Below are 10926 nucleotides of genomic sequence, written 5' to 3'. Positions count from 1 at the left end.
CAAGATTGTGTCATCTTATTGCATTCAAATTACATTTGTATCTTCTAGTTAAAGTTGATATTTAGCAATACGAAAGGTTTATTTTTATGCAAAATATGTTTGTTTGAAATCTTAGAATAATTGATTTAAACTTGATTTTTTTTTTACAATTTAAACATTTCTTTTGTTTGAATTAAATTTAATATTGTATCTATCATGTTGTCTATAGCAATAGTTTATTGGTGTATAATCGCATATACAGGCACCAAATGAACGTAACGAAAAAGCAAGTACGCAATCGACAAATACAGGCAAAGATTCAAGTTTCAAATCGGACTTGTCCAATACGGCTCAAATGATGGAAAGAATGGGTTAGTATACATTTAGTGATTTTATTACTTAATGTTTAATAGGACGAGGCGCGTTTTTGACGTATTGAATTTTAAAACCTGATGCCTTTTGTTATCTATTATTCATGTGTTTCTTTGCATAATACGTTCTCCTATTTATTTGTATTGTAGTCCTATAATATTATGTTGTCATTTTAATGTTATATTTAACATTGCCATTACAGTGCGAGGTTTGGCATGCCACAAAACCAGGTTCAACCCACCATTTTTTCCTTTAAAAATGTCCTGTACCAAGTCAGGAATATTGTTATATTATAGTTCGTTTTTGTGTGTGTTTCATTTTAACGTTGTGTTTCCATTGTGTCGTTTGTTTTCTCTTATTTTTGAGTGTGAATTCACATTACAAGACGGGTAACGGTACTTATCTACCCCAAATTCATGTATTTGGTTTTGATGTTATATTTGTTATTCGCAAAGGATTTTGTCTAATGCTTAGTCCGTTTCTGTGTGTGTTACATTTTAATGTTGTGTCGTTTTTCTCCTCTTATATTTAATGCGTTTCCCTCAGTTTTAGTTTGTTACCACGATTTTGTGTTTTAATGGTTGTTCATACATGTACTATGCAATTGTCTGATGAATGCATAAGGACATGTTTTTCTTTGTCACATATTCTCTTTTGTTAAACTTGGTTGCATTAGCTATAAGACAAAAATAGGACAGATAACTGAATATGATATTTTTTAATTCATACAGTTTGGTTCAAATTACACATGTTCAGGTATACATTCAAATACATCAATGTTGCTAGACATCTGTCATATTTTTGTGATAAATTTGTCTCTGTAGTCCTTTTTTGATCAAAGAAGGGGTATGCTGGCACTGTAAATTGATGCAGACAATATTTTGTAGTCATTTCATACCATTATTGCTGTAATGTGTGTTACACTATATTAACTGATTTAGTACGCAGTCAATATGTCCAGGTTAGTTTGATGCGGTTAAATATACTTGTTATACGAACCAGCAAGATGTATCAAAAATACTGATTTTGGTATTTGTATTCATTGAGTGCCAATATTATATTATTTGTACCATATATACATACTGACATAAAAACAACACATATAATTGCTTATATATTTTTTCGTTAATACACATTTACATAATAAAGGGTTTATATGGTCAGTTATGTTCGACGCAGTCAACATATTTTGGTTAAAAACATATGTGTATGTACTCAGAGCAAGAATCACATTTCCCTTTTGCAGAAATTGATTTCCATGGACCTGCAATATACTCTAGTATAATATGATGACCCGAAATCCAAGGACTAGTATGGGTTAAAAAAAATACATCAATATAGTTTATTTCCAACATTTTCTAATTAAACATACATTTTTTTTTCAGAACCTAATGTTGAATTTCCATGGATAGGCAACCCTCGTGAGTTTAAGGTCATATTATCAAAAGGAATGTATAAATCTTACGACAACAGAGTGTTTCTTGCAGGTGCCTGCAACTGCGGAAAAGGCACTTTAGCTAGCGTGCTCATTGGTGACGACATACCTCAGACATGGAAATCAACAGATAGTTTAGTTGTTTATTTTGGCAGAAACGGTATTAATTTGAAAACAGAGGAAATGGTTCCCTTGAAATATGGTATGCTACATAAATTTATATTAAATTAAATGCATAAACTACACATCAATTAAATATATATAAACTTCTTATTAATAATATGATTAGAAGCAATAATAAAAATTAGTATTTAACTGTCTTAAAGTACCAATTTTCTTTTAATCAAAATATATATTGTTTGTTCACTGTTTTTAATATTCATATGCAACACACATTTTGTTTCTATTCGATTATGGTTCTGTAGTCTTCATGCATCGTTTAGTGTCTGTCGATCGTTATTTTGAATATTTGAAAAGGTGAATATATACACTACAACGACTGTACTTTTAATTTGCTTTTTTAATATTCACTATCCTTCACTTCAGATTTATATTCTATAATTAAGGTTCCAGCGGTCATTCTGTCTTTTCTGAAGTGTTACGAGGACAACCAAATGTTCGACAGAATAGAAACGAATCGTCAGTCAAAAAACCTAAATCTGGGATACGGAACTTAGGGAGAAAAGTAAAAAATGCGATTATTAAAAGTAAAGAAGTGATCAATGAGGTCGAGTTTGAAACTGTTGAAACAAGCGAAAAGGCGGCAACAACTTCAGACATGTTTGAGTCAACATTAAAGGAAACACACATTATCCATACTGAAAAAGAATTTCAGCAAGATAAACATGATGATAAACCAGATGTATCGATAATAAATCATTATACGGTTCGGGAACATATCTTAGAAGAAGTAAGAAAAGGTCAATACATTATCGAGATTGCCCCGTCTGATTTAGTTGACTTTGGTGGGCAAAGGTCATATGATATGACCCATCAATTATTCATTCAGCAAGGTTCTTTCATCATTATGTTTAATGGAATATATGAGCTAATGAAACCACTGCCGGAATATCCCCAAGGAGATGTAACCTCTGAATGTAAGTCTAAGTGAAACGTAAACATATTAAAAAAAAAAGAACACAGACCATTTCCTATTCACATAAACTAACATATTGCTGTGACCTCATGCTATTGTTTCCGTTCTTTATTTTCGGGATTGGACTATCATTCATCTGTAAGAAATCATGATTTTACATTTATCTGACCGATGTTTTTTTTAAGAATAACCTCTTGCTCCAAATATATTAGACAAATGGAGGTAGCACAATCCATTCTTACAGTAAATGATGGATCAAGGAGTAAAAAAGTCAATCAAATTTTCCAAGTTGTTTCTTCATATGCCAAAAACTACTACAGAGGTACAAATTACAATTACAAAAAAAAAAACCAACATTTTAGTAAGGAACTCTTCAAATACAATAAGTGTGTCACTCATCAAGACAGTTTCTTTTGAAATTGGTTTCAGAACACAGCCAGTATCTATACTTAATTCACGATCATATTTTCTCATATTATAAGTTGTCACATGTGGCATAAATTTGATTGATAATTATCTTGGTAAATTTAATTTTGGAGCTTTTAGGATACATTGTGTTTTCCATAGAAAAATATCGTTGCCACTATTTACAAAAAATGATTTAGATATATTAATCGACTTTTGATGTTGTTCTAATTCTTGCTAACATTTTCAATCAATATTAAAACAACAAAAACAATATAAATAAGATGTTTTTGAAACGCTTGACAGATCATGACAAGGACAACACATGCAATAATATTGTTATCATCACTAGAAAACACATTATCCATATGAAAAGAAGTTTGACATGTAACAAGTGTTGATGACCACCAATTACTGATTGGACACTATATCCATTCAAGAATTTGATTAGCAATATCAACCTGACACTGTGTACTTTCTTCGTGAACTAGGGGCTTCAACAGTTTTTTTTATAACTTTTAGTTGTCAACCTTGATCTCTAAATTCATCACGGACACTGTTTGAATGGCAAACTGGACATCAATATGCCTTGTAAAATGCGTTTCTTTTGGTTTCATAAGACTAATCGCGGTTATCGCACATGTAATGTGGTGTGGTCATGTTCTTCGATAGTTTTGCTTTGCGTTATCGATTGTGCTCATCATTAAAGGTTTTTAATGACTTATAGTTGCATGCTTTTACATTGTTTAGTTTTTACGCATATTTGTCCTGTACACAATGATATCCAATACCATGTTGGATACACATCTACATTTTGTACACTGTATTTATTTCCTTTTCTATAAATCAAATCGACGCTCGTTTTATAATATTTTTTCTCCATTTAAACATCAGGGGACTGTTGTTCAACTTGTGATTAAACTAATCATATGATGAAGTTTAATCAGTCGTTGACAGTTAATCGAATGATAAGTAAATACTATGATTACATTTCGTTGTTCAACTTATTTTAATCATTGTATTTACTAATCATGCGATTAATTTTTAATCATATGATTAAGTTTGGCTAGTTAGCAAGTGTTTCCCACAATGCATTGTAAATCAGGGCCTATATAATTTCCTTTTTGCATTAAATTATAACATTCTTCTTTGAAACAGTTTAGCGGTGCCAATAATTATTGAAAAATTATCTTATAACATGTTCGTATTTTCTATAGAAACATATTCATATTTTAGTTTTGTTCCCAGTTCATAATAAAATGTTCTTAAATGGAAAAGTAATTTCAGTGAAAAGTAAAAGCCTGAGAATATGCCGATTTGTTTGGTCCCTGTTTACCATGACATGGTTTTGGGTACATTTTGTAATAATCAAAATTTGCATTTCACTTGAATATTTTTATCATGCAGCATGTTGTCTTTAATCCTAAAAAAAAACCAGCAAATAATTAATATCAAACACATGAGATCACATAATGTCACTACATCGTTTGTTTGTCTCAGACTGATTGATAAAATTGAGAATGGAAATGGGGAATATGTCCAAGAGACAACAACCTGACCCGGCTGATTGAAAAACATAAAGCAGCTGAAGGCCACCAATGCAGCGAGAAAATCCAGCACCCGGAGGATTCAGCTGACCCCTAAACAAAATTGTGTATTAGTCCAGTGAAAATGGACGTCACACTAAACTCCAAAACATATAAAACTCAGCTAAAAAGAAGTCTGAGTCCGAAGTCAGATAAGGTAATAAATAAAACTAAACAAAATGACAATGATACGCCAGGGGCACCCTCTCCGTGTTCAAAATATACATGAAATATTTGTCCCTGTACGGCTTGTCTGTTCTGGAATTCTAACCCTGAGTTTTTTTATCCGCTACATGTCAAGGAATCCTCGCTCAAATCTCAGATTAACCGAGTCCTATTGCACCAAATAGTAGATAAAGATTGATTCCAATAAATTAAATTAATTTATGACCTACATATACATGTCGCTAAGAACACGATCATATAACAAATGGTCAATATATAAAATTCTCCATGTAATTTTCTCTATTGGATTTTTTCATGCCCTTTATTGTTAATATTGACAAAATTTATACTTTAATATCATGTCTTACTCGGACTAACCGGAGAAGCATATAGTTGAGTGTTAAATAAATCAAACATAATAATATATTTTGTAATATTCCAAATTATTTGAATGACCGGCACTAGTAACTGAAATTATCCCTCTTTCACAATGGGGGTGAGTTGCTTCTTTTAAAATATCTCTGACACTCGGAAAATCAAATGAGATTTTCCAGATTCTTGATAACAGGTGCTTGATTTTGTATATTACACGTCAGTCAGTTGATAAATTAAGACAGTCTTTTTTTTTACTAAATCACTAACATAAAACACTTACGGTACACCATTTTCAATAATAATGATAAGTAATTGGAGTTGACGTTCAGAAGGGGGGTAACTGGGGTCCGTGAACCCCTTTTTATTTGATAATCAAAGCCTTTGAAAGGAGACATATGGTTGGAACAACCCTTTTAAATTAGGCAGTGTTGGACCCCCCCCTCTTTTTCCCCAAATGGCTGGATCCGCCCATGATTTGGGTCCTCATCGAACTCATAAGTTTTAATACTAAATGGTAAAAAAATATATAGACAATAATAGTGCATTGACTTGACATATCAACGATATAAGGATGAGGCTTAGAAACGGGGAAATGCGAGGCTCTGCCGAGCTTTTTCCCCGTTTCGGGCCGAATCCTTATATCGTTGATATGTCATGTGAATACACTAGTATTGTCTTTATACTGCAATCTAAAAAAAAAAACATTTTCAATTGTTGTTTAATGCGTTAATGTCATCATTGATTTAAATATTGGGAAACTTCCCCTTTTTATAAAAAGGCCTCATATCATGCAGGCGGAGAAAAATAGAACACGATGAAATGTACGTTTACCTGTTGAAATTCGCAATCGATGGTGAACGAATTTGTTGAAGAATTAACTAAAATATCAACAATAAGCATAAATATAATATAAGTTATCTACGTTCATATCTGTAGATATGGATATTTTAACACCCTGAAGTACCCAAGTACACCATGAGGCGTAGCCGAAGGGTGTACAGGGTACTGAAGGGTGTTAAAATATCCATATCTACGGATATGAACGTAGATAACGAATTTATCCCCGGTCTTAGTCCGAATCGGACGAGTTTTATGGAAATTCGGGTACAAAGTGTAACGTGAAAACAACGTTTTTTTCATTATCTGAAAAGGTTTTATTGAAATTTGGAAATTTTACATAGTTTCTACGGGGTGTAGGGTACTACATTTGGTAGAACCCTACAAGTAGTCAAATATAAGACGTTTTTAATACGGAGACAGAGAAACTTGATTGAGTCAAATTTGGCGCTCAATGTTGTGAGAGTTACGTCATAGATAGTGTGACGTCAACGTGGGTCATTTGCATAGATAGGTCAGTAGTCCCATTCCTTGAAAATGTGGTAGTCAAGTGATGCATTTAATGAAATGAGTGTAAATGATCGGCATAATAGGACAAAATTGTAATAAATTAAATATTTCATTACAAACACCATAGATGATCTACAGAATTCAATATTTCACAAGTAGCAATCATGGAACTAAGGAAAACTTGCGTTAAGTTCCCCGGGACAATGGTTAGCAACGTCCGGGGATATGGGTTAGCAACACCCAGGGGCTATGTGTTTTGTAACGACGTGCGTTAACCAATCAAAATCCTAGATATATACTAAGCCGGGGATAATGATGTATAGTATGCAGACCAAACATATTAACAAGTGAAATATGTTTTTTTTTATAAAAATTTCAAAAGAAATAAGTTCGAGTCGTTGTATACATTGAAAGCAAGAACAGGTTGTATAGCTCGTATGAATAATTAATTATAATCTCGGCAATTTCTATGTTAATATTCATGAGGAAAATGATATCATGCCAGTGACTGTATATGACATAGAAATATACGGTCAACGCAATTTGACTGCTCAAATAGAACGAGTGCAGTATACAAATGTATATATAATGTTTAAAAACTCTGTGTAAAGATAAAAAAAAAAACGTAAGATCCGAGCTATCTGTTGGACAAATTGAACCATTATAATTTACCTGCGTAAACTGTTAGGTCAAGGGCGCTTCTGAATGTGCTATTATTTGAACTTCGAAAAAATTGGGAAATTAGCAAAGACTTGCTTCCAAAATCACCGATGGCCTGTACATTAATGGTATGGTAACATTTATTACTTATTAAGCTGCTTTGCGTAATATTTTATTGAATGATTCCGCACAATAACGTGGCCGTCGTTGACATTAACACCGTCACTGAGCGGTAAAATACAAACGGAAATCTGCCGAAATGTGCAGTTTCATTCTGTTATCAAATGCCCATTGAATGAGTGCGTCCGATCCTTCGCCCCATCTTGTCAAATCTCTTTCCAATTTATGTTTTAACTCAACTCCTAGAAAATATATTGTGTTTCTTTCAAATATCAAAGCTCTTTCATGGCTGAAATCTCTTTCCAGAAGCTAAATATATCTTAAACATCTCATATTTCGAGAATAAGACTATTTTTACATTGGTACAGCAGCCATCTTGAATGCTTTAATCATATGATAAGAATTTAATACACCTCAAATAGGCGTATTAAGTTTAACGACAGTTTTAGCCTTTTTAACGCAGCGTTAAAATTAACGACGAGTTGAACAACACACTAATCATATGATTAATTTTAATCCAATGATTAAGAAATGTTAACGACGCGTTAGCACTAACGACAAGTTGAACAACAGACCCCAGTTTATTCAAATGTAACCTGCAATGCAATGCAATGCAATGTCATTATTATTCAGGGACATAAAACAGAAGCAACCTTTTATTTATATTATATGTGTCTATTGGGCATACATGTCATATTTTAATACAGAAAACCGTATAGTTAACTAAGAATGCAAAGGGCAAAGACAGCATTATAATGTTTTAACTTCAAATCCAAGCAACCTTTATTGTTTATAATAGGTTAACTGTTATCAATGCCAAACTTTTTGTTTATCTAAAGGAATTTCTACATGAACGAAAATCGTTCATAAAGTAAATGATTTTCTCTATTATATGTATCAAACGATGCGTATTACATACCAGAACCGTAGATGAGTTTTGTTCTTTATGTAGCATTTTTTAAATATTCTAAAACTTGCATATGGCGTAATCATGTTTTACTCGGTTAGTTTTTATTAAGTTGTTTTATGAGGTTACTAAAGCAGCGTTTATACTTGATTTAGTGTATTATCTCGTTTATAATTTAGTGTATTATCTCGTTTATAAATGTTACTAGCAAATGTCTATTTCAGCCTTAATCATGCATTGGATCAACTCAATCCTTACATACTGTCCAGAGGGTGATGATGTTATGCCAATGGTTCTGTTTGCAGCAACACATAGTGACAATTTCACTTCAGTATGACACATAGTTTATGTTTTGTTTGATATTAATATTTTTCTATTTCACTGCTTTTTTTTATAGTAAGCATAGTTTCAGAGCAAATCACACTACTGGACGAAAAAACAACTGTCCATACCAGTAACAGTCATTGTACGACTATTTTATTCTGTGGAAGACTGAAGAAGACTGTCAAATTCGTTGTTACAGTTAAATTATGTTTGTCCCAACACTTTTATGGGTTGTGAAAAACATTAAATGCTATCAACAGTCATTTTAGGACTGTTGCAGTGGTTTACGGCGTTGTCACAGCCAAATACTATTCATAACAGTCTTTCTAAAAGATGTGGCAGTTGTATAATGTTTGTCCCAACCTTTCTATAGGTGTGACAGTTGAAATTTGTCTGTGTCAACTTTTCAGACGTTGAAGCAGTCAAAAAATGTTTGTTACAATGTTTTAAGAGTTTTAACAGTCGTAAAATGTTTGTTACAACTTTTTAAAGGTTGTTACAGTCATTAAATGTTTATTACAACTTTTAAAAGGTTGCCACAGTCGTAAAATGTTTAAAACAAACATTTCATGGGATGTTACAGTCGGTAAATGTTTAATACAAATATTTTAGTGTGACGGTTGCGAATGTTAAAACAATGTGTACACGTACGTCTCACGTGCACCTTCTCAAAGTTTGATACAGGATAAATGAATAAATGTATTTTATTTAAGTGTCACGTATTGATGATACCAGTCTTTACGCTGAACTGCTAAATCTACAGGCCCGCAGCTCAATTTTTGAAATTTTTTAGTTAAATTCTGTTGGCCTGTAGGTCTGATTTTTACGAGCCTGGGCTGCCTGGGCTGCCACTCGTCGTGAAGACTGTGATACAGTTGTAAAATTACCCATAATTTATATGATCCCTCATCTTCTGTTGTTGTTTTTTATTTAATTATTTTGCGATCGTTCTATGTCTTTTGTCGTATTCCGTTTACGGCATTTTAATTATGTCTGTTCATTTGTGGCGGACTTGTGCGTTTGACTGTCCATCTTTATTTTTTGTTCAGTCTATTCAAGAATCTTTTATAACTAGTTTGATACCAAAAGCCTTCGTTTAAAAATAGACTAATACATATTATTGCAGAAGATTGCTTTAATTGTCTTAATTGTGAAGACTATGAATTCATTGAAATTTATATTTCAAATTGCTTTTATATAAATAATCATGAAGACGTCGGTGTACCTGAAGTAAATTTAAAAGAATATGACTAGGTTACATTCATTGTACAGAATAATAAAGCTGATTAATTTTAATTACTATCCATTAGGGACATTACCCGACATTAATAAATCAAATCTGTCAAGTTTTATTAAAAACGGAAATCATATTCTTCACCCGTAAACGATTTGACGTTATTGTACCCTTGTCGGCCGGCAGATGTAGCGGGTCTGCAAACTATTACAAAAAATCGTAGACATGCCATGGTAGAGGGAAACTACATACAATATAACGGATGAGCTGGAAATTTCAATCGGTGAGTAGAAATGAACAATATATTAAAGGGTGTCTATCAGAATAATCATGGATCCACGATTTCGAAGGGAAAAATGGGTCCGGGAAAATGTGCATATTTCGTGCCTACCCTCATGCTTTAGGTATGCACCAGGTATGAATCGACGTTCTATATCACCTCACTCGTCCATATTACACATCTTGCTATATATATATAGTAGAATGTTCCAAGGCAAAGTAAGAATTTGGGCTTGTAAAAATTGTTCCCGGGATTGTACCCCCCCCCCCCCCACCTTTTAGAAGATCAATTGCATTTGAAAGGGTACATTTAGTTAGAACTCCCCTTTATCCTGGTTGGGACCCCCTTTTTTTAAATAGCTGGATCCACCGTGTTCATCGTCTTACTGTGTTAAATGGCTGGATCCACCCGTGTTCATCGTCTTACTGTGGAACACCCTACATGATGATGTGGGGCATCCACAATGGTTTATTTTTGTGGGATGGTCTACTACAAAACCTATATTTATATTGTATATAAAAACAGAAGATGTGGTATGATTGCCAATGAGACAACTGTCCACAAGAGACCAAAATGACACAGACATTAACAACTAAAGGTCACAGTACGGCCTTCAACAATGAGCAAAGTCCATACCGCAT

General features: G+C 33.0%; 1 long non-coding RNA gene across 1 annotated transcript; it reads left to right on the top strand.

Annotated features, from left to right (window-relative positions):
• Positions 1 to 241: 241 nt before the first annotated feature.
• LOC143081900 (uncharacterized) lies at positions 242 to 8759 on the top strand. The gene is made up of 4 exons (XR_012980143.1): positions 242 to 350; positions 1737 to 1988; positions 2353 to 2883; positions 8672 to 8759. It is a non-coding gene; the product is annotated as an uncharacterized LOC143081900 (long non-coding RNA).
• The last annotated feature ends 2167 nt before the right edge of the window (positions 8760 to 10926 follow it).

Source organism: Mytilus galloprovincialis, chromosome 7, assembly GCF_965363235.1.
Source record: "Mytilus galloprovincialis chromosome 7, xbMytGall1.hap1.1, whole genome shotgun sequence".
NCBI lineage: Eukaryota > Metazoa > Mollusca > Bivalvia > Mytilida > Mytilidae > Mytilus > Mytilus galloprovincialis.
This window is presented reverse-complemented; position numbering and strand designations above follow the sequence as displayed.